The following is a 26,525-nucleotide window of genomic DNA, read 5'->3' on the forward strand; positions in this document are numbered from 1 at the left end:
TCACGCGACCGGAACCTGAAATGCACCCCGGCTTGTTAGCGGGCTCCTGGCTACAGGCTACTGGCTACCGAGGGGCGAGGTGGGAGCCAGCCAGTCCCGCAAGGCACCCTCCGTCCCACCAGCAGCCGGCAGCCGGCAGCCGCCCGTGTGAAAGAAGAGCCGACTGACGCTGCTGCTGCTGCTGCATCCCCACCTGGCACACTACCGCAAGGGGCTCGCGTTTCACCTCAGTCTGATCCATTATTGTCTGATTACGCAGCCTTCCGGACGATTTGGCGGACCCAGATCTGTATGTTATTGCAAGGAGCGCAGCTCTGACAAGACCATTTCTAGATCGCCTTGTAACGCCGGAAATGCATATCCTCCTATTTCCATCTATTGTACTATTATTTTTTTTTCCTTGTTTTGTTACCTCAAGATATGACATTTCTGTCTCTTTATACATTGTAATTGTTTTACTGTTTGTATATATATATTTATGCATTTATGTCGATGTATAATTGGTTTGTTGTGTAAAGATTATTTGTATTTTTACGCTGGGTCTTGCCTAGGGAAAACTGCTATCGAACGATTACATCGATAGGTCGTGTGAAGAATCAAAGTGTGTAGGATCTTTGGTAGTGTTAACTCTGCCGCGTGGAGCGCGGGCAGAACAGTGAGAGTCTGGCGGGAGTAGCGAGTGGAGCAGGTGTTGTGTGACGCTCCCGCGAGTTGCCGCGCTTTCGGGGTTTGGCAGCATGTAATTGCGCTCGACTCGCGATGATAGTTTCTGACATGGTGTCGCGGACGGGAAGCATTAGCTGGCGCACATCAAGAGCCCGTTTCGCCTGGTGACCGTGTCGAGAAGAAGGCGCGCCAACATCCAGCTTCTACAACAGCGACGGCCGACAATGAGTGACTGTCGCCACCTCCTCGATCGACGGCTTCAAACCTTCAATCAACCAACAAGGAAGACTAAAAGCACGTAAAGTTTCAGAACTGTATGGCAGACCTCAGCTTTTCAAATTGTTCCATTTGCCTCGCAAAATTACAGCAACTTAGCATGAACCTTTGTTGCTCATTGTCCCAATTGCATTGCCAAGCAGGGTCCCTTCCTTTTCCGAAATGAACCCGAGTGTCGTTCAAATTCAAACGCCAGCATTAAAATAATATAATTAGATTTCACTGCTTTAATTTCAAAGTTCAGTAGCTGGCTACAATATTTAGGTTACACGAGCACAAATTTAGAGTGCGAGTTTTGTTAGCATATTTTAGCTTACCTGTGACTGCAGCTCAGCTTGGTACGTACTAAATTTTACTATTGTTAATAGTTCAGAATCATTTAATTCAAGTTCAAACTTAAATCTCTTGTTTCTAAATTGCGTAGAGTCAAGTTGCTTTTGAAATGATTGTTGAGGTAGTCCAAGACTAACCGTATTTTACTGGATTTCGATGTGCTTCAGAAAGAAAGCTCACTATTAACTTCAGTCACTAAATTAACTTTCGATTTTCCGGTTTTATTAATTCTTTTGCTAAATTAAGTTAGAGTGTAGCGAAATTTATTACTTCTGACAAACTTTCAGTTTTCACACTACACGTGTCAACCTTCAGTTGCCACGCTTCTAGTGTTAATTATAGTGTAATAACCTTTCTTTTTCAGTTACTATAGTAATTGTCCTTAGGACTGGCGACCGTGATTTCCCCCAAATCTCAAATATCTAATTACCGCTAGTTAATTGTTAACGTAACGGCCGCACATTTACTTTCTTTATTAACTTTACCCCTTTTCAAAATTAATTTCCACCAGTTTCATTTGCATTTTTCCTTTCATTTAGATGTAACCCTTTCCTCCCTCTTTACCGATAGATTAACTTCGGTGACGATTGCTTTTCCCAAATTTCCGTTAGGTACACGCGGTTTAATTTTTCACTGTCATTAAGGTCGATAAGTGAGGGGGGAGGTTACAGCCTGATCATGTTTGTGTGTGTCTGTGTGTGTGTGTGTGGGGTGGGTGGGGAGGGGGGGGGGTGTTGGTGGGGGGGGGGGGGGGGTACAGTTGCAATCCCTACTAATATTATAAATGCGAATGTAGCGCTGTCTGCTACGTTTCAACGACGGAACCACAGAATCGATTTTAAACCCTCAGAAGGAACACAGTTTACTTCAGAGAGTTTGTTGTGGTCTTCAGTCTTGAGACTTGTTTGATGCAGCTCTCCACGCTACTCTATCCTGTGCAAGTTTCTTCATCTCCCAGTGCGTACTGCAGCCTACATCCTTCTGAATCTGCTTAGCGTATTCATCTCTTGGTCTCGCTCTACGATTTTTACCCTCCACGCTGCCCTCGAGTACTAAATTGGTGATCCCTTGATGCCTCAGAACAACCGATCCCTTCTTCTAGTCAAGTTGTGCCACAAACTCCTCTTTTCCCCAATTCTATTCAATACCTCCTCATTAGTTGTGTGATCTACCAATCTAATCTTCAGCATTCTTCTGTAGCACCACATTTCGAAAGCTTCTATTCTCTTCTTGTCTAAACTACTTATCGTCCATGTTTCACTTCCATACATGGCTACACTCAATACATATACAGGGTGTTTCAAAAATGACCGGTATATTTGAAACGGCAATAAAAACTAAACGAGCAGCGATAGAAATACACCGTTTGTTGCAATATGCTTGGGACAACAGTACATTTTCAGGCAGACAAACTTTCGAAATTACAGTAGTTACAATTTTCAACAACAGATGGCGCTGTGGTCTGGGAAACTCTATAGTACGATATTTTCCACATATCCACCATGCGTAGCAATAATATGGCGTAGTCTCTGAATGAAATTACCCGAAACCTTTGACAACGTGTCTGGCGGAATGGCTTCACATGCAGATGAGATGTACTGCTTCAGCTGTTCAATTGTTTCTGGATTATGGCGGTACACCTGGTCTTTCAAGTGTCCCCACAAAAAGAAGTCTCAGGGCTTCATGTCTGGCGAATAGGGAGGCCAATCCACGCCGCCTCCCGTATGTTTCGGATAGCCCAAAGCAATTACACGATCATCGAAATATTCATTCAGGAAATTAAAGACGTCGGCCGTGCGATGTGGCCGGGCACCATCTTGCATAAACCACGAGGTGTTCGCAGTGTCGTCTAAGGCAGTTTGTACCGTCACAAATTCACGAAGAATGTCCAGATAGCGTGATGCAGTAATCGTTTCGGATCTGAAAAATGGGCCAATGATTCCTTTGGAAGAAATGGCGGCCCAGACCAGTGCTTTTTGAGGATGCAGGGACGATGGGACTGCAACACAGGGCTTTTCGGTTCCCCATATGCGCCAGTTCTGTTTATTGACAAAGCCGTCCAGGTAAAAATAAGCTTCGTCAGTAAACCAAATGCTGCCCACATATATATCGCCGTCATCAATCCTGTGTACTATATTGTTAGCGAATGTCTCTCGTGCAGCAATGGTAGCGGCGCTGAGGGGTTGCCGCGTTTGAATTTTGTATGGATAGAGGTGTAAACTCTGGCGCATGAGACGATACGTGGACGTTGGCGTCATTTGGACCGCAGCTGCAACACGGCGAACGGAAACCCGAGGCCGCTGTTGGATCACCTGCTGCACTAGCTGCGCGTTGCCCTCTGTGGTTGCCGTACACGGTCGCCCTACCTTTCCAGCACGTTCATCCGTCACGTTCCCAGTCCGTTGAAATTTTTCAAACAGATCCTTTATTGTATCGCTTTTCGGTCCTTTGGTTACATTAAACCTCCGTTGAAAACTTCGTCTTGTTGCAACAACACTGTGTTCTAGGCGGTGGAATTCCAACAACAGAAAAATCCTCTGTTCTAAGGAATAAACCATGTTGTCTACAGCACCCTTGCACGTTGTGAACAGCACACGCTTACAGCAGAAAGACGACGTACAGAATGGCGCACCCACAGACTGCGTTGTCTTCTATATCTTTCACATCACTTGCAGCGCCATCTGTTGTTGAAAATTGTAACTACTGTAATTTCGAAAGTTTGTCCGCCTGAAAATGTACTGTTGTCCCAAGCATATTGCAACAAACGGTGTATTTCTATCGCTGCTCGTTAGGTTTTATTGCCGTTTCAAATATACCGGTCATTTTTGAAACACCCTGTATTTTCAGGAACGACTTCCTGACGCATCTCGTGGTCGTGCGGTAGCGTTCTCGCTTCCCACGCCCGGGTTCCCGGGTTCAAAAAAAAATGGCTCTGAGCACTATGGGACTCAACTTCTGAGGTCATTAGTCCCCTAGAACTTAGAACTAGTTAAACCTAACTAACCTAAGGACATCACAAACAGCCATGCCCGAGGCAGGATTCGAACCTGCGACCGTAGCGGTCTTGTGGTTCCAGACTGCAGCGCCTTTAACCGCACGGCCACTTCGGCCGGCTTCCCGGGTTCGATTCCCGGCGGGGTCAGGGATTTTCTCTGCCTCGTGATGGCTGGGTGCTGTATGATGTCGTTAGGTTAGTTAGGTTTAAGTAGTTCTAAGTTCTAGGGGACTGATGACCATTGATGTTAAGTTCCATAGTGCTCAGAGCCATTTGAACTTCCTGACACTTAAATCAATACTAGATGTTAACAAATTTCTCTTCTTCAGAAACGCTTTCCTTGCCATTGCCAGTCTACATTTTATATCCTCTCTACTTCGACCATCATCAGTTACTTTGCTCCCTAAACAGCAAAACTCCTTTACTACTTTAAGCGTCTCATTTCCTAATCTAATTCCCTCAGCATCACCCGACTTAATGCGACTACATTCCATTATCCTCGTTTTGCTTTTGTTGATGTTCATCTTATACCCTCCTTTCAAGACACTGTCCATTCCGTTCAACTGCTCTACCAAGTCCTACTTCAGAGAGCAAAAAATTAAAAAAATATAAAGAAAGATCGCCCATGGGAGAGGGATGCGGATGACGCTTTCGCCGAGGCTGTTAGCTCGGAGTGTTTACACACTGACGGAAAAAAAATCGGGCAACGAGGAGGAGTTGTACGATATAAACGAAAGTTGGAAGTCGTGTTTCGACATCTGAAAGATGATGTCTATACAGATTTCGCGCCAGTCGCGTAAGAGTGTCGGTAGTGGGCGCCCACTATGACGATTTAAATCAGGTTTGCTTTAAATACACGTTGTTAACGGTCGTGAGCGTTAATCACCTTCGAGATTGGAAGTGGTGAGTTGATGTTAGTCAAGAGTGCCTTTAATGGAACAAAGACGCCATTAGCAACACCTCACTGATTCTGAATGAGATGGTACGAGGGTAACCCCAAAAGTAAGGTCTCCTATTTTTTTATAAGCACATAGACCTGTTTATTTCTACAATGGTTTACATCAGTTTACATCTTGAACATTTAGCTATTTTTCGACATAATCACCGTTTCTGTCGACGCATTTTTGTAGACGCTGCGGCAGTTTTTGTATTCCCATGTCGTACCAGTTCGCCACCATGTTGTTCAGAAAGTTATGAACCTCTTTTCGCCGCGCGGGATTAGCCGGGCGCCGTCCGGAGTGGCCGAGCGGTTCTAGGCGCTACAGTCTGGAACTGCACGACCGCTACGGTCGCAGGTTGGAATCCTGCCTCGGGCATTGATGTGTGTGATGTCCTTAGGTTAGTTAGGTTTAAGTAGTTCTAAGTTCTAGGGGACTGATGACCTCAGCAGTTAAGTCCCATAGTGCTCAGAGCCATTTGAACCATTTTATATATATATATATATATATATATATATATATATATATATATATATATATATATATACACTCCTGGAAATGGAAAAAAGAACACATTGACACCGGTGTGTCAGACCCACCATACTTGCTCCGGACACTGCGAGAGGGCTGTACACGCAGTGATCACACGCACGGCACAGCGGACACACCAGGAACCGCGGTGTTGGCCGTCGAATGGCGCTAGCTGCGCAGCATTTGTGCACCGCCGCCGTCAGTGTCAGCCAGTTTGCCGTGGCATACGGAGCTCCATCGCAGTCTTTAACACTGGTAGCATGCCGCGACAGCGTGGACGTGAACCGTATGTGCAGTTGACGGACTTTGAGCGAGGGCGTATAGTGGGCATGCGGGAGGCCGGGTGGACGTACCGCCGAATTGCTCAACACGTGGGGCGTGAGGTCTCCACAGTACATCGATGTTGTCGCCAGTGGTCGGCGGAAGGTGCACGTGCCCGTCGACCTGGGACCGGACCGCAGCGGCGCACGGATGCACGCCAAGACCGTAGGATCCTACGCAGTGCCGTAGGGGACCGCACCGCCACTTCCCAGCAAATTAGGGACACTGTTGCTCCTGGAGTATCGGCGAGGACCATTCGCAACCGTCTCCATGAAGCTGGGCTATGGTCCCGCACACCGTTAGGCCGTCTTCCGCTCACGCCCCAACATCGTGCAGCCCGCCTCCAGTGCTGTCGCGACAGGCGTGAATGGAGGGACGAATGGAGACGTGTCGTCTTCAGCGATGAGAGTCGCTTCTGCCTTGGTGCCAATGATGGTCGTATGCGTGTTTGGCGCCGTGCAGGTGAGCGCCACAATCAGGACTGCATACGACCGAGGCACACAGGGCCAACACCCGGCATCATGGTGTGGGGAGCGATGTCCTACACTGGCCGTACACCACTGGTGATCGTCGAGGGGACACTGAATAGTGCACGGTACATCCAAACCGTCATCGAACCCATCGTTCTACCATTTCTAGACCGGCAAGGGAACTTGCTGTTCCAACAGGACAATGCACGTCCGCATGTATCCCGTGCCACCCAACGTGCTCTAGAAGGTGTAAGTCAACTACCCTGGCCACCAAGATCTCCGGATCTGTCCCCCATTGAGCATGTTTGGGACTGGATGAAACGTCGTCTCACGCGGTCTGCACGTCCAGCACGAACGCTGGTCCAACTGAGGCGCCAGGTGGAAATGGCATGGCAAGCCGTTTCACAGGACTACATCCAGCATCTCTACGATCGCCTCCATGGGAGAATAGCAGCCTGCATTGCTGCGAAAGGTGGATATACACTGTACTAGTGCCGACATTGTGCATGCTCTGTTGCCTGTGTCTATGTGCCTGTGGTTCTGTCAGTGTGATCATGTGATGTATCTGACCCCAGGAATGTGTCAATAAAGTTTCCCCTTCCTGGGACAATGAATTCACGGTGTTCTTATTTCAATTTCCAGGAGTGTATATATATATTAGCCAGGCGGTCTGAGGCGCTGCAGTCTTGGACTGTGCGGCTGATTCTGGCGGAGTTCGAGTCCTTCCTCGGGCATGGGTGTTTGTGTCTGTCCTTACAATAATTTAGGTTAAGTAGTCCGTACGCTTAGGGACTGATGACCTTAGCAGTTAAGTCCCATAAGATTTCACAAACATTTGAACATCTTTTGAACCTCTTTTTTCACCTCGTCGTCGGAGCTCAACCGCTTTCCGGCCAAATGTTCTTTTAACCTAGGGAACTTTCTGAACAGCATGGCGGCGAGCTGGTATGACATGGACATACAAAAACTGCCACAGCGTCTACAAAAACGCGTCGACAGAAGTGGTGATTATGTCGAAAAATAGCTAAATGTTCAAGCTGTAAACTGATGTAAACCACTGTAGAAATAAACAGGTGATGTAGCTATAAACAAATAGGAGACCTTATTTTTGGGATTACCCTGGTATAATAGATGGATGTTCCTTTTGCCATATTGCAGAAAGACTTAGCAGGAATGTAACCACTGTGCAATACTACTGGCAACGGCGGTCAGTGGAATATACGGTCTTAAGAAGATCGGGCTTCGGACGGCCACGTGGCACTACCGAGAGGAAGGACCATCGTGTTCGACGTATGGCTCCGGCTCATCGTACTGCGTCCGCAGTGGCCGTTGGCAGCACAGTGCACAGCTAACTGTTAACGCCAGTTTTGTAGGTCGATTGGTGATTCGACCTGTCGTGCGCCGTTCATGAGCAGCAGTCCAGAGGCTGCTTTCCTCCAGTATAACGCCCGCCCGCGTATCGCTCTTGTAATCCTATTATGCTTGAAACCTTACCGTTTCCTCTATATCTCTTTTTTTTTTTTTTTTACGCAAGCTTCCCTTCTACAATAAACTATGAAACCTTTCCTTAGGATTTATATCTCTTGCTTAATAATAACAAATGAAATCTTCCCTTTGAAATTTATTCTCTTTCTCAGTCTTCGCATACAAATTTAATTGCTGCTTATTAAAAGTGATTTTCTGATCATTTCCACGAAACATAGAATGTATCGTCGTCGTGGCCCTCAGTCGTTATTTGCAATAACCCAAAACGGTCCCTTACCGTTTTTAATGTTATTGGATCGCCATCTGACTGCTACATCGAACTACGACATGATTATACTTACTCTGGTTTACTATACTCTGTTAACTGCTGGTGGGCTGTCATTATAAATGGCTGTATTTATTACCAAAGCTGACGTTATTCTTTAATAGCGAAGTTGACGTTATTCTTTAATTAATTTGACCGAAGTTACGTAATTCATAGTTACACTTTTTCTTGACAACAATAACATTTTTGGAAAGTTTTACGTAGATGGTTTTTGGGATGGATTATAATCAGTAATGCAACATTGCTGGCAAAAATTAATTATATTCTGAAAACGCTTCAAATATTTACTGTTGGTAATGAAATGATTTTACAAACGTTCAAATGGGACTTACTTTTTACAATAATTTTACAACTAGCGTTGCGCAAACATACCTTCAGTAGTCTTGAGTTTCGCAAAGAAAATAATTCAATAATAGTAGTTCCTCCTATGATAATAGTTAGTTGATGTCTCTGTACATCCTCCGTCTCTAATGACCTCGTTGTCGACGGGACGTTAAACACCAATATCCTCCTCCTCCTCTCTGTACACCCGTTTATAATCTCTTTTAAATCATAGCTGGTGGCTGGCAGGCACACTGCTCCTCTCAACCTCTCGCTTCAGACCTGCTACCAACTCGCTTCACTTCTCGCTCACTACTGACTTCCTTCGAACGAAAAAGTGCGGTCTCTCCTGCCAACAATGCTTTCTGGTGCACTCAATCCCTGCTACCATTACAAAATGTATCAATGCGCGGTCTTTCCCGCTCTTTTCTTAAAATGTATCCATACGCGGTCTCTCCCGCCCTTTTTAAAATTATATCGATTTGCGGTCTCTCTTGCCAACAATACTTTGGTGCAGACATTCCCTGCTACCATAATTATTTCCAACATGACAAATATTAATTATTCCTACTTAATCCTATTAATAAAATATAAACATCTTTCATAAATTGTGGTTTGACAATAGACAATAGAAATATACACGTCTTATATGCTCTACACAGTGTCGACATGTTACCTTGCCCTACTCTATCACCATATCTGTCGCCAGTCGAGCACATATGGGATGTCACCGAATGATAGTTCCAATGTCATCCACAATCAGCATTAACAGCCCTTGTACTGACAAATCATGTGCAAGAGGCATGGAATTTCATCCCACAAATTGATATCCGGTACCTGTACAGCACAATGCATGCAAATTTGTACGCTTGCACTCAAAAGTTGCACCGGTTGTTAATGTACCAGCATTTCAGATTTGCAGTGACATATCTCACGCTTAAATTAACTTCTGATCTTGCACTGTTAATCATTTAACTATTTTCCCTAGGCAAATATAATCCCAAAATTTCATTACTCTCAATTAATTATTTTTCGGGGCTGCAATTTTTCTTCTGTCAGTGTAGATTACTAGCTAACAGATCAGGAATTGCCTGGGTATTCATTTTTCCAATGGCCTGTTGGAAAATATAAACTAGCGCAGAGAAGTATACAAAAAACTGATTACCGTGTATTCGGGAAAACACCATTGAAATTATGAAACGTTAGTACAAAGAAATATGTACATTGCACAAATGTGTAAGTACAGTATGAAAATTAATAAACATGACCATGGACAGTTTCTGTATGCTGGGCGCTGCTTCCTCGCATGTCTAAAACGCGATTTTGTAAACGTCTCTTAGGCAACGCCACTTCATAGCTCTACAGACGACTACTGATTTCGACTACAGCCGTTTGCGCTTAGAAGCTGAAACCTGTCAAAAGCACTGCCAGGTGTCACTGATTTTCTTTATTTGACTCCACTATACGAATGTCTTAGTAGTTTAGAATAAACGTATTAAAACTTTATGGATGATGCGACAATTTTTCACATATCTCAGTGTTTATGACATGTCTCTTGAACTATGTCGTGCAATGCTGTATTTATGCAGGTAGATTCAGCGGCATGTGTGGAGACTGACCGCGAAATGTGTTGCAAATACAGTGAGTATCACAGAAGTAATCAATTCAAACGTTATGCATTATGTGACAATTTTTTACCAGTCTCGTTGTTTGTGATGTCATATTTCCTGAACTGTGTTAAGTTGGTGGGTCTGGGCCCCACAGTGATTGTTACTTGGCAATATAGGATATTTGTACCACGTTTGGTTGAAATCGCTCCATCGGTTTAGGAGGACATGCTAAACACACACACACACACGCACACACACACACAACACACACACAACCACGTCGATTTTTATAGTATGTATGGATTCAAATGGTGCAAATGGCTCTGAGCGCTAAGGGACTTGACATCTCAGGTCATCAGTCCCCTAGAACTTAGAACTACTTAAACCTAACTAACCTAAGGACATCACACACATCCATGCGCTAGGCAGGATTCGAACCTGCGACCGTAGCGGTCGCGCGGTTCCAGACTGAAGCGCCTAGAGCCGCTCGGCCACCAGCGGCCGGCTATGTATGGATTCTTGACATTTCAATTCCATTGTCTACTAGTACATGCAATCTCTGAAATTTTATAAAATATTGGTACACCTTCTGCCGAAGATGGGCACTTTTTACGTTGAAATATTGTGGAAAAACAATAATAAAATCCGATTGTAAGAACGAGAACAGTGTTTAAAACTATTACTTCAGGAAAGCGTTAAGAAAACTGTTATTAATATTATTTATTTTACAGTATGTCTTGCAGAAGAAAGTCTCATTTAGCGCAAAGTTGTAAGAGCTCGAGCTGCTAAAGTTGCTCATATATACGTTGTAACGTCCCCTTAGAAAAATTAATCAATTACTGTGCTGATAAACGCCTTACGTTATTTGATTTTCAAACAGCTGAGCAGAACTGAACGTACTCTGACATTTCGCTCTTTACCTATTCTGATCAACACTAAACTAACACACAATATTTTTGTCGCAACGCAATCTGACTTTCAATAATCTCTACAAAAGAATGGCCATGACTAACATTAACCTATACGTTTCACAAATCACTTACCTCACAAAAATCTTCGTTACTTGAACTATTGCAATACAGAGAGCGCCAATACAGCTAGCTAAATAAGAGATTCTAACTACTGAAGGCACTAACTACTGATAGGCATAGTTAGCAAATGAAAGACTTTGATAGAGAACAAGCAATTAATTTACCTTAATAGTGTTCAAAAGTCATAATATATTTATATATTATTATTATTATTGGTGTTTTGCCCTTAAAGAGCGCATTTGGACTAAACTACATGGCCAGTTCCTTTTGCTACCTTCCTTGCTGCCCAAACTTCCCTCATTCGCTCGCTGTGTTTCTGTTTCCGGTCCTCTGTCCATGCTTCTTGTCGGCTTTGTGTCTTCGGCTTCATCTTGATCGCCTTTTTGGTTGCCCATATTTCTTTCATCTTCTGGCTGTGATCTTGCTTGCGTTCTTCGGTCCATTTTATTCCTGTTCGTTTGTCGCATTGTATCTCATGTAGTTTACTTTTCTTAATGATGTTTCTGAACTTTATTCTGTCGTTTATTGTGTCTGCTGTTATGTTGAGCTGGTTCAGGTCGTTTTCTACCTCTGCCACCCATTTGTTGTTTCTAGTGGTTACCCAGTCAAAGATCTGTTTGGTCAGCCTGTGTGATGGCATTCTGTATAGGTGTCCATAGAATTGTAGTCTGCGTTTTCTAATCTTTTCTGTGATTGTCTCCGTATGTTTGTACAGTTCCTCTGTAGGTTTCTTGATCCATATTCCATTGTTGTTAGTTGCGCCAAATATTTTCCTAAGTATTTTCCGTTCTACTTTTTCTAATTGTCTGATACGTGTATGCCCTAGGATTAGTGTGGTCTCTGCTGCATATAGTGCCTCGGGGAGCACCACCGTGTCGTAATGGCGTAATTTGGCTTTTTGTGAGATACACTTCTTGTTGTAATGATTCCACACTACTTTGTATGCCTTGTCCAGTTTAGTCTTTCTTTCTTCGTTTGAGTCTCTGTTATGTCCACTCATTTTTAGTGTTTCACCGAGGTATTTGAAGTTTGCCGTTTTGTAAATCGTGCCATACTTTGTGTTCAGAGATGAGAGTTTCTTTGTGCTCATAAACTGTGTCTTTTCGTAAGAGATCTGTAGTCCCGTTTTGGAAGCGATTTCGTGCAGTTTTTCAATAGCGTCTTTTGTTTCCTTTATACCTTTCGTGACAATCGCCAAATCGTCTGCAAAAGCCAGGCATTTAATCTGTAGGTTTCCTAAGGTTATCCCCTGTTGTGATGTTTCCCATTCTTTTATGACCTTATCTAACACCAGATTGAAAAGGAGAGGTGAGAGGCCATTGCCTTGTCGAACACCTGTGCGAATTTCAAAGGGCTCTGATAGTTCCCCATAGAACTTTACTTTGGAGGTCGTGTTGGTTAAAGTTTGCTCTATGATTGCCCGTGTTTTGTTGTCTACTTTGTATTCTGCTAGAATTTTGAAGAGAGTTTTCCGGTCGATAGAGTCGTACGCCTTTTTGAAGTCAACAAAGGTAATGATCAGGTTCTGTTTGTGTTGTAAAATCATTTTCAGGTTCCAAATTTGTTCCGCACAAGACCGCCCTTAACGGAAGCCTGCTTGGTATTCCCCAATCAAGTGGTCGGTTTGGCATTCTAGTCTGTTCAGTAAAGCTTTAGAGAGGATCTTGTATGTGACAGGTAATAGGGATATTTCTCTGTAGTTATATATATCATATATATATATATATATATATATATATATATATATATATATATATATATCAGTCCATGATACCCAATTTTACAAATTTACTCTTTCTGATGGACAAATGTCCAGATCGTCCGCTCACAAAATTCCGCCATCTCTCTCCCCACATCCACCACTGCAGGCGGCTCACCTCCAACTGCGCAACGCTATGAGCTGTTAACAGCCAACTGCCCAACACTACGATGGCGAATATTACTCCAACAATGCAAACCAGTGATTTTCATATAGAGCGCTACATGGCCTTACCAACATAAAAACCTAAACAGCCTACTTACATAGCCCCCATGCTCCCCACAAAAAATTTTACAAATTGTTTTGGGCAGTGGCCAATAATGGTTTTATAATATTTTTCATAATTACAACAACAGAGATATCAAATGCACACACTTATTGATGCAATGTTGGTCAAAAGCTAAAATTTTCTCAGTCCATAAAGACACTCCTGATCATTAATCACAGTAAAATTGCAGTGTTTTTTTTTTCTCAAAGTCTGAGCAGTAGAAGAAAATGCACACGGAAGTAGTGGATTTCCATGCAGTCATGAAGAAGTAGTGTTGTCCTTCCAACAGAAAGACAGTGCTGACTCTTGACATGCAGACAGGTAATGGGCCACAACAGAGCAGACCCACCGCAGAGTCAGTCGAGGTTTTGAAGAATATTGGTAGGTAGGTCATCACAGAGCAGACCCACTGTAGTCCTGGTAGAGATTACGGTATTGGTTGACCACCAGAGGTGCAGACCCACTGCAGTCCTTGTAGAAATAACGGTATTGGTGAGCCATCAACGATGCAGACCCACAGTAGTCCTTGTAGAGATAATGGTATTGGTGGGCCATCAAAGATGCAGACCCACTGTAGTCCTCGTAGAGATAATGGTATTGGTTGGCCATCAAAGACGCAGACCCACTGTAATCCTTGTAGACATAATGCTATTGGTGGGCCATCAAAGATGCAGACCCACTGTAGTCCTTGTAGAGACGGCCAGCAGCCATCTGTTGCGACTGTGGAGGTGCACAATCACCATCGAAGAGTCTTGCGGAGAATATAGCTAGTCCATAAACCACCACTTGTGCACTCACAAAGTTTTTGGAATTGCCCTTAGAACCAGCAATGCTGTTAACCAGTCCTTTGCTGAATTATTAACACATGTGCAAACACTAACAGTCTCAACTTCTCATCTGTTGTGCATATACTATGACCAACAAAAACAGTGTGCAGTGAAATGTAACTTAATTTGATGAACTGGTGTCTATGCAATTATTAATTTACAACATAAGAATACAATCATAAAGGTACAAAATACATCATTAAGGAACATAATAGTACTGATAACATTTGTAGTAATACAGGCTTTACAAAGGAATAGAAGTAAACATGTACATCAGTGATAGAGGAATTATGACATAAGCAAATACATAAAAGATGAGAATAACTTTTGAAACATCAACTTCACACATGAGCAACAAAACAGAATAAATAATGTCTAAACATCTTTTCAAAGTGAATAACATATTATTAATGCAAATTATATTTGGGGATAACAGTATTCCTCTTCATGGTGAATGTAGCTTAGTATTAGAAAAATTCTACAACATAAGTCTTATCAGATAAACACATAAAGACAGGATGAACACAAATACAAAAGGGTACATGAACACATAGCGGAATAATGCAAAAGGAAAGGACAGGGTTTGCTTTACTGCAGTATTTTGCAAACAAAACTTTCTTTACTTCTTGGAGATCTCCCTTCATTCATCATTATTCCCAAAAAGTCCCATATATACCTGCTTTCTGTATTCTATTCATATTTCTTTCAAAATAATTATTTCTCAGTGTACAATACTCATTTTGGTCCAAATCTTTTTCATATAACTTCTCAATGCATTCTTTCCCTAATCTCCATAGTTCGTTTCTTATATAGTCTACCCCCTGTTAAGCTAACTTAAATCTACTGAGCTCAGATATATATACTAAGGGACGAGGCAATGCAGCAGTACAAAACAATTAACACAAACTGCAATGACAAAAAATTGCAAATCGGTAAAGGAAGCAGGAGTATATCTAAATTAGCAAAGCAATTGCAATATTACAACTAATATAAGGCACTGTGCAGCAAACAAGAAAAATAAATCAGTAGTAAAACTGGCTTAACAGAGTAATACAAAGTGAAATTTAATAGCACAATGCCTGGCAAGAAGCAGCAGCAAATGCAATAACTTATACCAAAACACTACAAAGCTCAAGCAGAAAAAATATTACAGTAAAAATGGCCATATTTAATATGTATGTCACATCTTAACACTAGAGTGATGCATCACGAGAACTTACTCTAGCAGACAAGTTACCAAATTGTAAAAAAATTATTTATGCAATTCCTGTGAAGGGAAATGTCTATTTATGTTAACTCGTTTTCTTGGAAGTAGATCATAAAATTATTATTTACTGTATTTATAGGTATAAAATAACATTATTAGTACATCTATTAAATTTTATTTTAACCAATGCTGCAGTGCAGCTAGAAACTAGATATGAAACAAAATGAGCAATCTCTCAACTAGAAAGACAATAGATGTAAAATGTTTCTCATCATTTGATTAGGCATTTTAACAAATATCATAAATTAAGAGGTCCATAGTGTAATCATATGTTTTCAAATTTGAGTGTGTCGTATTTGCAATGCTTTCTACCAAGAAATGTCAATAGTGAGGATAATGGCCTCCTTTTTTCTCCACCTGTACCTCTGAAAGGCAAACACTAATGGCTTTTTTCCAGGTGACTGTCGCTTAGATGGGCCTCCACAGCACATTACATCAAGGTCATCTACTTTATTTACTGAAATATTTATGGCAGCAGTTTCCACTACAGTGACAGTCTCATATAAAATAAAAAAATTCAAAGGTTAGAAATTTACATTAGAAGTGTGTATAAACAAAATCTCATACATAACAATGTCCAAAAAGTTTTGTCAGCATTGTGGTAACAAACATTCACATACATACAAACATTTCATAACTCTTGAAGTACGATTCTTGGTTTCCAACATCCTTTTCATAAATCAGAGTCCCCAACCACTACTTCTTATTCCTTACCTTATTACACATATACTTATTCATCAACACATCTTCAACATTTCCTCATAATAAATACATAGCATAATCAAATTCCTCATATAGCATCCTCTCATTGATCATAAACATGCCTCAACAGCACACTACACATCGTCGTCATAATAATAACATCATAACACTTCAGTCAAATCTCAAGAACGTTGTAGTTTTCTGCAATAATTTCAAAACCTAAAAAAAATTATCTGCTCGTTTCAATAGTGTCATCTACCTCAAACGTACTTTAAAAATCATGATCCCATACCAAATACATCATTCAAAGCTCACATAGTATCACAATGGTTCCGAAAAAATAAGAACAGTTCACACAGTACAGACAAAATACAATTTCATAAATGTGAAGTTATCCAACTGTGTAATTGCATAAACATGTGTCACTGACATAAAAAAAATGTTTGTCTCTCTCAGTTAAATGATCAGATAGCTGTGTAATTTATGTGTTAGAGAAATATGGTACCGATGTGTAAATTTGTATAAGCAAATACCATATTAGCTAGGGCTCCTCGTGCTTGCCAAACACATGGTACACAAAGTAAGTGTGTAACCCCCTGAGGATTAATGTATTTATACCCTCAGGTGTTACAGATTACAGCAATGGAATGAAATGTATCACAGAAAACCTTTGTATCATTGTAATTCAAAAATCTTTAAAAATAAATGTTCTAAGTACAAAATTAATCACTCAAATACGTGTACTGCAGCGCCAAACTGTGCGTTTTGTTGTAAGGTAATCTCTGTCATTACTTAAGGGTAAAAAATGTGCCAAGTGTCATAATTATCGTTGTCCATAAGCAAAGGTCTGTGGAAGTCAATGTACTTACCTCGTAATAAACAAAAGCGAAATGCTATGCGTATAGATATCGTATTTATTACATACAGTACCATGATCAAGAAAGTACTGTAATGTAATGTATTGTTGTGCTACGGAAGAGGCAGTCTCATTGTAGCTATACCACAAAATTACTACTAAAACATGTTTTACTTTCCAGAATAATACAGAAAAACTGTGCAGATATAAAACAGATACAACACAAAAGCAACAATGTAAATTGTGTCACACATTAGTAGCGTCATGATATAATCGTGTAGCTGCCAAAGAAACCAAGTGCTAAGTCATCTTCAATCCCACAGAAAGTACTTCAAATAAAGAATGTCTTTTCAAGTAAACCAAAATGTTGCATTAAAATCTCATTAGCAGTGCCAGTATATGTTCTAAGTATGTGAGCCTTATAGTCATTACATGATCGTGCAACTTACGAGCAAGAATGTACACACACAATAACACTGTGTCGTCTGTTCACTATAACAATGCAATCGTAATTACTGCCTAAATAAGTTATCTTGGTTCTTGACTGGATATATAACTTCAAACATTTTTGCATGTTAACAGTTTCTAAGTCTGACAAAGCATACTAGTAACGTGAAGTGAAAAGTTTTATGGCAAAGACAAAGTTAAAAAGCAGATTATCTTTCAATAAACGGTTTTACATGTGAAATGTGGTGCAAGCCTTTACTCTTCCTATTATGCGGAGCTCCAGCTTCAACGGAATTATCATGTGGTATATGGTACATTGGTAAGGAATGCTCAAATTTCTACTCAAGGTTAGCATCTATGTTTTTTTCTCTGAGACAGCCGGCGCACGTGGCTGCCTGCGGTTCGAGTCTTTGTCTGCTATCTCTTTTTTGGCGCGCATCGTTATTGGGATTTGGAGACCTAACTTCTACAAATTCACCTTACCGAGAGGGCCCAGCCCTGTTTGAATCCCGCCAGTTCTGATGAAACTCAGGTCTGTCGTTATGTCGATAGTTCCTGTAATTTCTTTCTTGTCGGATAAGTGGTGGAGAATTTCTCCCTGAATTATCAATGCATGATGGACCGTTGCGTCTGAAGTTATTCTGTCTCCCGTGATAATGATAGTTCTGGTTGCCATATTGTCTGTTTCTATGATTGTCTCTGTCATATTCATTACTACGGAAATGCGATCTTTCTCTGTAACTATTACTCTGCTGGTGGTTGTCATATAGGTGGTGTCTATTTTGTTCACGATTTGCACGGAATTGTGACGGATGTGACCTGTAATTGTTGTGTTCCTGTTTTAGTGTCCCGTGATTGTCTGTATCAATTTCCAATTCTTGTAACAATCCCTGAAAAGCTTCAATGTCGTCTTCGCAACGTCCTGCCAAAATAATATGTCGTAAATGTTCAGGCAATTAGATTAAGCAAATGCGGATGAGTTCTGAGGGGCTGTATGGGTTAGACAGGTACTGATTCTTGTGCAACATGTCTTCAAAATATTTCACAAGACTGGAAAATCCAGATTGTTCGAAATGTTTCATCATTATTTTGCTATGTTTTACTCAGTCTTGTGTGGCTTGAGACCAATATGCTGAGAGGAAGGAATGATAAAATTCTCCTTCACTGTGACAATCGTAAAGGACCGATCGCATTCTCACAGCTGGTTCATTCTCTAAGTAGCCACACATAAATTCTAACCTGTGCTCCAATGACCAGTTGGGAGGAAAACAATGAGAGAACTGATAGAGCCATGCTAGTGGATGAATGTCGTTGCCGGAATTCTTAAATGTTTTGTATTCACGTGTAGTAGTAAACAGCTCATAGTCAAAAATCATCATGTCGGCGAGTCGCATGTCGGTCATTCTTACGTCGTTTAGGCGGTTCCATCTCAAAATTCGGTGTACCTTGCCAATTTCTTTCATAATTTCCGAAGTGCCCTGTGTTATTATTTTGTGGCTGTTCCGTACTTCTATGTCCCACTTCCCGCATTGGAGCGCGAGTGTCCTCTGAAATGTGTAATTCTTCTGTTACCTGTGTCAACTGATCTTGTACTTCCCGGATTTCTCTTTGGTGTTGCGTATTAATTTGATTCTGATTTTGTTTGAATTTCCTAGTTTGATCTTACTCTTCTGTATCATTAAAGACTACCGGTCTTGTGTCATTCAGATTATCATCTACCTTCGTAGATAAATTATTTATCTGATCCGAGAGTTCGACAGCTTTTTCTGATAATGAGCTAATTTCCTCCATGTGTCTTTCTGAACCAATTTTCAGGGTATCTACTGTGTCCTTTAAGTTTTCCTGAGTTTTTGCAAGCAGAGTAACCGAATCGGTAGATGCAACTGAGTCAATTTTAGCCCGCAAGGTCTCGTGATTTTCATGAACAATAGTTTGCAGTTCCTTTATGGCTGCTTCGTGATTCTGTAATGCATTTTCATGCTGCGAAAAAATAGGTTGAAAATGCTCACAAATTTGTGTTTTTATGCCATTACAGACTTTTTGACATTTCGATTCGATGTTATGTAACTCAGTAGTTGAATCTTCACGTGTTTGTTCAAGCGTAGTGTCTAACCTTTGAAGATTTTGTTCCATTGTGTCTAACTTTTTAAGATTTTGTTCCTTTGTGTCTAACTTTTGAAGATTTTGTTCCATTGTGTCTAACTTTTGAAGATTTTGTTCCATTGTGTCTAAATGTTGCTGTGTTTGTCTCTGATTTTGTTTCATTTGTTGCATTAATTGCAATATTAATATATTTGTGTCTGAAATCTGTTCCTCTACGCTTTTCGGCAGTGCATTTGCACCGCCAAAATTCACATTTTGAGAAGCAGAAAAAGTGTGTTGACTTATTTGAGAAAACGGTGAGGACGCAAAACCTGAATGTACAGTATTTGCGAGATTGTGTCCTGTCATTTCGGATTCCTGAGGCGAGCTGTTGCCGACCGATCGATCGATAATGCTTCCCTGTTCACTAATTGTTTCACTGTCTACGCCATTATTTGCCGCCCGCTCCATTTCCCTATGCACAATTACCAAATTACCACTTTGAATGTCTGTTAATTCATTACACAGTGGTGCTGATAAGATACGCTCGTCATCACTATTATTTCTCAGTTTACTTTGAAGCCTAGTGTTACGTTTTTAACACGCCATTATTGTCACAATATTTCACACGATAACACAGAAAAGCACTATTTGAAGAGCAAAAATAAGAGAACACATTAACATAGCACTGAAAATAATATCTAGTTAATTGCAAGCGCAGCTGCGAAATACTTGGTGCAAATCTACATGCATGCCACAACTGTTTTACTGTACAACAATGAAAGACTGCAACTACAAAGGAGATTCTCTCTACAATTACGCGCTAGCAATAAACAAAAGCTACACTAATTACACAAACTACAAGAAAATAATCAGAAGACTCCAGTGAAGTATCCTCGGCTAAGAGTCGACATATGTAACGTCCCCTTAGAAAAATTAATCAATTACTGTGCTGATAAACCCCTTACGTTATTTGATTTTCAAACAGCTGAGCAGAACTGAACGTACTCTGACATTTCGCTCTTTACCTATTCTGATCAACACTAAACTGACACACAATATCTTTGTCGCAACGCAATCTGACGTTCAATAATCTCTACAAAAGAATGGCCCTGACTAACATTAACCTATACGTTTCACAAATCACTTACCTCACAAAAACCTTCGTTACTTGAACTACTGCAATACAGAGAGCGCCAATACTGCTAGCTAAATAAGAGATTCTAACTACTGAAGGCACTAACTACTGATAGGAATAGTTAGCAAATGAACGATTTTGATAGAGAATAAGCAATGTATTTACCATAATAGTGTTCAAAAGTCATAATATATACATCAGTCCATGATATCCAATATTACAAATTTACTCTTTCTGATGGACACACGTCCAGATCGTCCGCTCTCAAATTTCCGCCATCTCTCTCCCCACATCCACCACTGCTGGCGGCTCACCTCCTACTGCGCAACGCTACGTGCTGTTAACAGCCAACTGCCCAACACTACAATGGTGAATATTACTCCAACAATGCAAACCAACCACAGCCTTCACACAGTGCAATCAGTGATTTTCATATAGAACGCTACATGGCGTTACCAACATAAAAACTTAAACAGCCTACTTACAACGTATCTATACAACCCAGATATCTATAAATTACTAACTTACCTACTCACCTTCACTCATCATAGTAAAAGTACTAATGCACGTGCATAGCTGCGGGGCAGAGTCACCCATAAGTTTTAGAAATTTCTGGTAAGTTCTTATAGGGCCGAACTGCTGAGGTCATCGGTCCCTAGGCTTTCACTCTACTTAATCTAACTTACGCTAAGGACAACACACACATACCCATGCCCGAGGGAGGACTCGAACCTCCGACACGAGGTACCTCGTGAACCGTGGCAAGGCGCCCCAGACCACGTTGCAACCGAGCGCGGTCACCTTTAATAATAAAACGTTCATTCTATCTCAGTTCTTATTCAACACTGCCGCAAGCGTGCGATGCATGCTGCCGAATTTTCAACCATGGCATAGGAAGAAACGGTAGAACACTATGCCAAGCCAGAATATCTACGCTTGCACAAAAATTTATTAAGGGGGTGCGGTTAATGTCGTAGAGCTGTAATGTGTGTGTTCAAATGTGTGTGAAATCTTATGGGACTTAACTGCTAAGGTCATCAGTCCCTAAGCTTAAACACTACTTAACCTACATGATCGTAAGGACAAACACACACACCCATGCCCGAGGGAGGACGTGAACCTCCGCCGGGAACTATAATGGTCAACATAGATTATGATTTACTAGTTCAATTAATTTTTCTGCAAAAAACATCACATAAACCTGCAAGAGGTAGTACGAGCCGAAACTATAAGAAATGTTTCCATAATGATAAGTCCGTAAACCAATACCTGTTGAGACATGGCCCGTGGAAGATCCACAGTTCAAAGTCTATATTTTTATTTACAGATGAGGCAGAATTCTTAGGAGATTAGTATACTACCGCAATACGCACTTTGGTCAGACGCAGATTTTCGACCAGTCGTGGAGGTGACCGAGCGATGTAGCGCAATGGTTAGCACACTGGACTCGTATTCGGGAGGACGACGGTTGAAACCTGTGTCTGGCCATCCTGATTTAGGTTTTCATTTCAGGCAAATGCCGGGATGGTTCCACTGAAAGGGCACATCTGACTTCCTTCCCCATCCTTCCCTAATCCAATGGGATCGATGACCTCGCTGAGGGCAGGAACTGTTAGTGACAGACTCATAGTGATGTACACTTTGCGAAACAGATTGTCAGGTGCTGTTTATTTTCGATTTCTGCGCGATGAATTATCAGAGAGATTGAAAAACATTATCTCGACAGAAATACAACGACAGTCGCATATGCGCGGCGGGACCTCGCTCAATTGTCTTCCGATCTTGCAACAGATGCACGATATAGGTTGGTCGAAGACATCCAGCAGCATTACCTCCCTGTTTATTGAACCTGAACCCGTTGGAGTTCTGGCTGCGGGTACACTTTAAAGCGTTCGTGTTTGCTCAACCTATTGACAACATGCAGACGACAGAGGAACGCATGACTACTGCGTGTAGCGTAACCCGTATGGAGCCAGGTGTATTTGAAATGTGCGTGATTCACTGCGAAGAATGGATGAAGAATATCTCAGGATGCGTGGAAATGACATGCAGCACTGTCTGTAGTGTCCGCTTCTATGTAACAGAAAGATGAGGACGAATGGACAGATTAGCGCATGTCTCAATAGGTACTGGTGTCATTATAGGAAATTATCGTCTAGTTTCGAGCAGTGTTACATCCCGCACTACAACCCTTTTTTAAACAACCTCTATATTCTTTAGTCCAGTGCACCAGTTTTTACTCGTAACAACCCAGTGCAGTATCTATCTTAATCTTTACATTTCATCAGTTGAAGGCGGAAACAGTAGCAGTTCACAAAATATTTACTGACCTTGAAACACCAAAGCTTATAAAATGTCCGAAATGCGTTCAATCTCCACTTGGTTTTTATAGCACGGAACGGAACGCATATTAAAATGTCCAGAGTCCCAGACCTGAGTATATCTATAAGTCCTGAGTCGACGTAATTGCTCAAAAACCAAATTTCAACACGTATGCTACATGAACTTCGCCACCATACATCGTACCACAGAGTTACTCTAAGTCTCCCCAGAAACAGGGTCCGAGATTCGATGTAAAAATTTCGAAGTACTTTTACAGCCCATCGCAGCCTCACCGAAAACATTTCAAGTCCGCAACTTTATAATCTTTCGCTGATCGGGGAAATGAGAGACGTGTATTCCGCGTAGCTCCACTGCCGACTAAATCCCGTGCTCAAATTCCCACGACTTATAAATGTAACAAGAGTGCACCCTATGCAAAACTCTTGTTGATTTTTTCATTCGGATCTCGAAGTGGTCAAATGTTCACCTGATCAAGCATTTAATCGCTTCGCGCTACCCATTTCGGCCAAAGAGTAGATCACTTGCTTACACCTAAGCATAAAGCGCACCTTCCCATCTATATAACTGTGCCCGTAGGAGTTTTTCTAACTGACAAACATTTGTCTCTACGACCTACATGTGATTCTTCAAAAATTCATGACCCCTATATTATCGGTCTCAAGGACCTCCAGCTTGACATAAATTCCTCATTTTAACTGCCATTAACAATATTCACCTCCGACCAAATTTGATACTAGATAATCTACAATGATGTACGATCATAAACTAAAATAAACACGAAGAACTCAATAACTACTTGTCCAATTACAAAACGGCACTATCCCTGTGAATACAATGTCCAACTAGAGTCTCATACCAAATTAGGTGCTGGTCGCTCATAATCCAGGACCCATCCCAGTTTCAATCAAAGTTCGATGAAACACTAATAACTCACGAATTATTGCTCACAGGCACGAAATTCTGACACTTGGAGTGTCTGGACAACCTTAATGCAAGCCCACTATAAAAATTATGCCGACAAGTTTGTATCCCCATAAGCAGAGATGGGCCATCGCTCATCTAGAAAGTGAAACTAGAACTGATCCACAGCAATGCGTCCCCTGTCACTCATATCTGCTTCTGTCACAGTCTTCGAACACATTCTGACATCAAACCACAGAGTATTTCAAAGAGATTCATTCGATTTCACAAGACACACAGAAAAAAAAGAAGATATGAACATGACATAGACTTTAACTCAAATGCCGAAACTAAAACTTATGTATGGCGGCAGTTAAAGTTGCCGACTCATGTGTTTGCCACTGTTGGCTTTCCTCGTCCAATTCGCGTGTTCGCTCGATCAGCTGGAATCGATTCGAGGTGGCGCCAACACAGCATTAAATGGCGCATGGTGTTTTCCGCTGCAAAATATTCAATTCAGTTGTAACTGTGCAGCGAAACTTTCACCGAGAGCGTGAAACTACAATTGTTGCAGCTCAAAGCATTCGACGGTGGCAGCACGAGCTTCAACACAGTGATTGGCTATGTAAAACCAAATCCACAGGTCGCACCCGTGAACTCGTTCAGCGCGCATAGTGCGTACAACAGAATTTTGCATATAGTCCACAGCTAACACCCGGCTGAACTGTACAAAAAACTGGTTACGTATCTGTCGTTTATTGCGGAAACGTAATTTTGTTGCTCGAAGACTTATTCCATAGGACTTCATTCACATTATTGTCCACCGGTTGCTTGCCGTTTACAATTAAATGATATATTTGTGAGTTTGGTCGGCGAGTTAACAGATTACTTTGTTATGAATGTAATTTCGTTGCTCGATAATATACTAGTGAATTATTTTCGAACAACAAAATTACATTTATAGCTAAAATGATTTGATAACTCGCCAGCCAAACTCACAATAACATTATTTAGTTGCAGGCGGCAAGCTTCCGGTGTACGAGGTTCTGCAAAGTAATACCTTCGAATTTTTAACGTGGGAACCCTTACAGCTTAGTAAATGAAACAAACATTATTAACATTCTACATCCTTATTCTCCATGTCCAAATATTTATTCCTCTACATTGCCACCCAGGCGAAAAACGTATTCCTGCCGACGAGAGACCAGTTTGTTGATACCGTCACTGTATGAACGTTTGACTTTGTTGACGGAGCCACAATTTCACGTCTGCTTCCCCCGCTTCATCATTATTAAAGTGAAGTCCTCGAAGGTGTTCTTTAAAGGCCGGCCGGGGTGGCCGAGCGGTTCTGGGCGCTTCAGTCTGGAACCGCGCGATCGCTACGGTCGCAGGTTCGAATCCTGCCTCGGACATGGATGTGTGTGATGTCCTTAGGTTAGTTAGGTTTAAGTAGTTCTAAGTTTAGGGGACTGATGACTTCAGATGTTAAGTCCCATAGTGCTCAGAGCCATTTGAACCATATTTTCTTTAAGTTTTGGAAACAGATGAAAGTAGAATGGGGCCAAGTGGGGACTGTATGGAGGATGATCGATGACAGTGAACCCAAGGCGTCGGACTGTTGAAGGTATCGCAGCGCTCGAGCGTGGTCTGGCAGTGCCGTGCTGAAGGAGAGAGTGCTCAATGTGTGGACGAACTCTTCGAATTCGAAACTCGGTTATAGCACGCACTTTCTCACGTACCGACATTATTACGTTACACACCGCCAGTATGCTACAATCATATATAGACGTGAAGAATAAAAATTTAAAATTTTAGAAATGTTTGTTTGTTTAAAACTGTTTAACGGTTTTCACATAAAAAATTCGAATGTATTAATTTTCAACACGCCCTCGTACACAAATACACAGAGGGTGCTAACGAGCCCAAGATTTTAGAAATTAAGGTAGTAATTACCAAAGACCTACGCTACATTTAGACCTAATTTCCTTCGAATAACTACAGCTTAAAACACGTTTGCGTTTCACAAAACTTAAAAAAAGTCCACTGATGTTGGCACCAAGATGAAGAAATACGTTGGTGCTTTTGAAAATAACAGTTGTTCACATGATGCGTGGACATGATTTCTCATAATTCCTAATTTTAAAAATTTGATAGGCATTTTTATTTATTTACTTATTTCATTAACAGTACAGAGTAACCCACCGCCTTGAAATGTAAGGTGGGTTGGATGGTTCTGAATCTAACAGCAAAGACTTCTCATTGTTACAGTCTTATTGGTATACAGTAGCTAATATAAAGAACATAATATATACAGATTTCTTTGAGGTTACAGCGAATTGAATGTTTAACAATTCTTAAAATGGTTCCATATAATTTGTTACTACCTAGTCGATGAGAATATAATCTATACAATGCAAATGTCAAAAAAAAAAATTAAAAAAATAAAATGTAACACAATGAGCGCGGTTAAGAATAATTTGTAATATATAGAGGGAAGTGATATGCTGTATTTGGATGAGTAATACAGTCTAAGTATCATGTTGGTTAGTAATGGCCTATTTCTATCCATTTCAGATGAGACGGTCTCGGTACAACTTCGAGCTATTCTCATCTGAAATGGTTTGCGCTAATGTA

The sequence above is a fragment of the Schistocerca serialis genome, chromosome 2 (genome assembly GCF_023864345.2).
Source record: "Schistocerca serialis cubense isolate TAMUIC-IGC-003099 chromosome 2, iqSchSeri2.2, whole genome shotgun sequence".
Classification (NCBI taxonomy): Eukaryota; Metazoa; Arthropoda; class Insecta; order Orthoptera; family Acrididae; genus Schistocerca; species Schistocerca serialis.